This window comes from Papaver somniferum, chromosome 11 (assembly GCF_003573695.1).
Source record: "Papaver somniferum cultivar HN1 chromosome 11, ASM357369v1, whole genome shotgun sequence".
In the NCBI taxonomy this organism is placed as follows: domain Eukaryota; kingdom Viridiplantae; phylum Streptophyta; class Magnoliopsida; order Ranunculales; family Papaveraceae; genus Papaver; species Papaver somniferum.
Window position 1 is genome coordinate 94,172,635 of NC_039368.1, and position 5,860 is coordinate 94,178,494.

Genomic DNA, 5,860 nt, shown 5'->3' on the forward strand with positions numbered 1-5,860 from the left:
GTCTGCTATAGTCCACCCTAAAGCTTCCTTATTGTCTTGAAGTACATTTACTAGCCTACTTTCCTGATCACTATCCAAATCGGAAGCTACAATCACAGGTAAAGTCTCAGATGGGAAAAACACATACTTTAGAGTATCGGGTAGTGGTTTAAGGTCCAACTTTGGGGGCTCTTCTAAAGAAGGAATTAGGGTAGTCTCAGAAACTGGTAACGGTTCGAACCTAGCTTTCCATCTATCAGTGTCTAACACAGGGGTAGAATCTAATAGAGCATTCACCTGTTCAATAGTGCTATCGTCGTCAAAATCTAAACCAAAATGGGATAGACAACTTTCTAATGGGTCTTCAGACAAAATGTTTGGTAATGACTCCTGAACTAAGGCTTCTATCATGTTCACCTCTTCAACACATGTGTCATCTAGCTCATGAGGTTGCTTACTGACATTAAAAATGTTCATCTCCATAGTCATATTACCAAAAGATAAACTCATCACACCATTTCGACAGTTAATGATCGCATTAGACGTAGCTAAAAATGGGCGACCTAAAATCACAGGTATCTGGTTCTCTGGGTCAGGGACAGGTTGGGTATCTAGGACCACGAAATCCACTGGATAAATAAACTTGTCGACCTCAATAAGAACATCCTCGATAACACCTCGAGGGATTTTAACAGACCTATCAGCTAACTGCAGTGTCATCTGAGTAGGTTTCATTTCACCAAGTCCTAGCTGTAAGTATACATGGAATGGCAGTAAGTTCACACTGGCTCCTAAGTCAAGTAAAGCTTTTTCTACCCGGAAGTTACCTATTGTGCAAGCAATGGTAGGAGAACCTGGGTCTTTGTACTTTGGAGTTGTGGTGTTCTGAATGATTGAACTTACGTGACTAGCTAAAAAGGCTTTCTTATGGACGCTAAGTTTTCGCTTTCGCGTACACATATCCTTAAGGAACTTGGCATAAGCAGGAATTTGCCTAATTGCATCTAATAAAGGAAGGTTTATGGTAACTTGCTTAAAAACCTCCACTATGTCATTAAAGTTCGATTCCTTCTTTGTTGGTACTAATAGCTGAGGAAATGGGGCTCTAGGCATAAAATCAGACCTTTCAGGAACCGAATTCACATCATCAGAAACTTTATCAGTCTCCTCAGCTACTGGTCCTGAGAGGTGAGATTCTGAGGGGTGAACTACAGTATGTTCACTATCGGGCATGGTTACCTTATTGTCTACAACTCTACCACTCTAAGGGTTCTAACAGCATTCAATTGATTCGATGGTTTTGCACCTAATTCATGAACTCCTCTAGGGTTGGGTTGTGTTTGACTAGGAAACTTACCTTTTTCTCTCAAAGAATCACTTATCAGACCAACCTGGGTTTTTAACTCGGAAATAGCCTGACTATTTTCTTGTCCTATCCTGTTACTAGCTTGTAGACTGTTCTACGGATAACTGAAATTTTGCAGTTTGCTGAGTTAACAAGGCGAGAGATTCCTCTAAACTTAGGATTTTCTTATCTGACTGATTCTGAAACTGAGCTAGTCCTGAAGGATTCTTAGTATAGCCAAAACCTGGGGGAGCATTAGAATTACTAAACTGACCTTGACTTTGGCCCTTAGACCACGAAAGGTTCGGATGGTTTCTCCAACCAGGATTATAGGTTTTGAATATGGGTCAATCTTTTGACGGTTATCAAATCTAGTGTTATTATAAAGAGCATTGGCTTGCTCTTCAATATTCTGGCCTTCCCAAAAAGGCTCCACTCTACCACTAGTCTGGCCCACTTCTAAGCTTCTAACCTTTTTGCTATAGCAGCAATTTTGGCATCTGATTCATAGCCTCCTTCTACCCTATTAACGTTTCCTCTACTTAAAAGAATTTTTTCTGGGGTGCCCTACTATTTTCCCATTGCTGGGTTTTTTCGGCGATTTCATTAAAAAATTCCATCGCCGCATCAACAGTTTGGTTTTCAAATCCACCAGTGCATAGAGACTCAACCATGGTCGTTGTGGAATAATCTAAACCCTCATAAAGGATCTGAACTAGCCTAACCTTTTCTAAACCATGATGAGGACACTGGGATAATAAATCATTGAACCTTTCCAAATACCTATATAAAGATTCTCCCTCTTGTTGTGAAAATGTGCATATTTGCGTCCTAATAAACGATGTTTTGTGCCTAGGGAAAAACTTATTGAAAAAGGCAGATGTAAGTTGTTCATATGTCTCAATTGACTCGGAGTCCAAACTATATAGCCACGACTTGGCCTTATCTTTCAGGGAAAATGGGAATAACCTAAGTTTCAAAGCATCATCATCTAAGCCTCTAATTCTTAGAGTACTACAAATTTCCTCAAAATCCCTAACATGGTAATAAGGGTTTTCATTTTATTTACCTAAAAAGATTGGGAGCATCTGTAAGGTCCCAGGTTTCAGTTCATGGGGTGCCTCCGTTTCATCTAACTTAATACACGAAGGACGAGTAGTCCTAGTTGGATTCAACAAAGCTTTCAAAGTTGCCATTGCTGGCGCTATTGGAGCAACAGGGATTCTCTCCTCAGTCAAAGGACGTTCAAAAACAGACTCTTCAAAAGTCGGACTTTCTAGATTAAGGTAATCGAGACGCTTCGAACTACTAGGTTTCTCTTTAACAAATATACCTAGTGCGTCTCTTTTACGTTCAGGCATACAATAGAATTTTCTAAATTGGAAGGGTAAGCAAACACATATCAAGGCCGACTCAACCAAATCAAACCTATTGATTTCTAGCAAACAAAAAGCATGATGGCTCCACTTAGATTGTTTCTAGACCAGCTTCTAATCCTTCGAAAGTGAATTCGTTACAATTTAAGCAAACCCCTCTGGAATCAATCCGAGTTAACGTAAGTTGAATAGAGGCGAGGGAAGCTCGGTGGAGCTTTGATACCCAAGGCCTCACCGGTATTACAAGGCGGCGCAGTCACGCATTCAACTTACAGAAACCGTCAAGAACTTCGAAGTATGCTTAAAAAAAGTAACCAATATTTTTCGAATGACTTTCCTGTTAAGCTCGTTACCCTATCGGTCTCGTTCTAGTCAAAATTTTAGGCTTAGATTCGCGTAGGTTACGTGTTCCTAAAGCGGGTAAGAAGACAACGGTGATGAAATCCGAACCCTTATCTTGTATGGCCAGGCCTTTCCCTTTACTAGAAAAATAGTATTTAGTCCTCAACATATATGCATACGAAGGAGTCCAGTAACTCGCTGACAGGGGATTCGCGAGTGTTTAGAATCTTACCTCCCGTTCCAGACGGGGGATGAATCGGTTGTAGTCGACTCGGGCCACTGACTCCGATGTCTAGTGTACGAACCCAAGGTACAGAAACAATATTATAATTGTCCTCCTTCTCTGCAAACAGTTTATATTTAAAGTACCCTTCCGTAGGGTAATAATAAAAAAAATAATGTCCCAAAGTCCAAAAAAGTAAAGAAAAATTACAAAAATAATAAACCCTGATACAGTTTTTTTTTCCTAAAAGAAAATAAACAAACCCTAAACTAAAATTGTCTAAAATAAAATTGTCTTCTTTTCTGTTCTTTTTGCTTTAATCTTTAACTCCAAGTCTTTATGAAATCACCAAACTCTTTGGCTCAATTTTCTTTATGATCCAGAACCTGTAGACACAAGATAAATACCCAAAAACATAAAAAAGAACAAAAATAATAAAAAAATAAAATAAATCTAAAACCCTAAAAACAAGTCCGCGTCGGCGGCACCAAAAATTGATGTGATTTGTAGATAGTGGTAAAAGTGGTTCGATTCTCAGACTTGTGAAGGATATTAATTAGACTTAAATTCTAATATTAAAATAGAAAACTTACTAAAAATTATAGCAAACTCAATCAAAGTTGATATCAATATTAAAAGAACACTGAGGCTAAGATCCCACTATTTTCCAAGTTCAAAGTGATTAAACCAATACTTATATTTATGCAATTTTCTCGTTTAATTTTATTCTAAAATATTGCAACAAGTAGATTTTCAAAAATAATAATTGTAAATACCAAGTATGAAGCATCAAAAGTCTTAAAACTAAGCATACTCCATCAAAATAAATCACAATCACTCAAATAAAAATCATACTCAATAATAGTTCAAGGCAAACAATCATATAATTATTTCAAATAAAAATATAAAATAGAATATACCACTTTTTGTTGGAAAAATAGCTTCCTCCATCGCCTCAGCAATGGGGTTTCGCTCCTCATATTAACCATGTTCTCAAAGTATGTTTTTATAGATCAAAAGTGTACAAGGAGGTGAAAAAGTGATAACACAGCCGATTCGCAACGGTGTGAAGGTGTTGCAGAATATCTGTTACAAAGAGGAAACAGTAGCTAAAGACCTAATGCAATTACTGTTGATAAACGATAGATGGGTTCTGCTGTTGAATAACGATAGTGTTCTGCGACAGATACTTGTGCGTCAATGTTCTTCGTGTTCTTCCTCTTCAGCAGCAGCAGCAGAATATTGTATTTTCCTGCAACTCGACCTCTGGAGCTCTGTGGTGTTCTAAACTTCTCCCAACTCTCGACTTCCCTTCTATATGACCCAAACAATCTATTTATATCAAAAATACCGATTAAGTCTCTCCCAAATATTCCAAAATCTCTTCCTTTCTCTTCACGGAAAAGTTGCGGCAATTTCTTGTTTTAGAATTTCTACACGTTTCTGAGCTTTATTTTTTATTCTAAACTCTTCCTTAGATAGATACAAATCTTTTGGAAGGTTCATAGCACTTTAATCTCTCTAAAATCCCCTAAAACAGGTCACACACGTGACTTTCCATATATTTCTGTTGTGATAAAAATCCGTCGATTGAGCCCAGTCTAATCGATTTCAACACCCATATCAGATTCCTAGACCCATAAGGAGTCTATCCTATGAAAATCAGAGGTTTAATCGACCTCAAACTCCTCCAAATCAAGAACCCTAATATGTTCTAACTGCCACAAATTTTCCCGCCAATTTTGAGGATTTGAAACCGTGAAGAAGAAGGGTGCCCCCTATCCAGAGTAGGGGTGCCTTTAGCAGTTTCCTTAAATGGTGTCCTGGGGGTGCCCCTTATCCAAACTGGGGGTCCGAATAGCAAGTGTCATCCGGGTGCTTTCCGACAACTTTTCGAGCCAATTTTTCCAAAAATGTTTATTGGCCAAAAATACCGACAAATAAATAAAACACCATAATAAGTACAAAAATGAGCCCTAACAATATATAGAATCGAGACAAATCGGACACAAAAAGGTGTCTATCAGATTACCATTGGTTTGATTAGAGTTTTAAATTATAGGGTGTCTCACTGGGAAATCATTTCTATGATGAAGGATTACAAATATTATGTGTATAACGAGATGGGGAGAAGGAGGATTGTATGTACATGTATGACGGTGACGGCCTTGGGACTTCTGTGTCGTTACATGATTGCGAGGTATGAACAAGGAATTTCATTTAATATCATTGATCAGTTTTCGAACCAACTAAGTTTCAAACCGCCGCCAACCGAAGTTTTAACTGAATCCTTCGTGGACACGTTTATTGGAAGGGAAATAATCAAGAAATTTGTAAAGAAGGATGGTTTGGCATGACAAGTTTTAATTCACGACTTGAAACTCGCCGCTAACCCCCATACAATACCGGTTGGAGAACCAATGATGTTAATGCCGACGGGTAAACCACCTACCAATATGGATAGGAAGGAATAAAGAAAAGAGTTTCTGGTGGAAATAAGTACCCAAAGAAACCCGGCGATGAGTAACAAAAGCAACCTTTCTCAACATGAGTATGAAGACGCTAAATATGAAGAGGTGAGGGTTGACCAAAGAA

The 5,860-nt window shown here is 38.3% G+C and overlaps 1 pseudogene; it reads left to right on the forward strand.

Moving 5' to 3' along the window:
• Nucleotides 1-2,056: 2,056 nt before the first annotated feature.
• On the forward strand, nt 2,057-2,156 carry LOC113325561 (annotated as a pseudogene).
• Nucleotides 2,157-5,860: the final 3,704 nt, after the last annotated feature.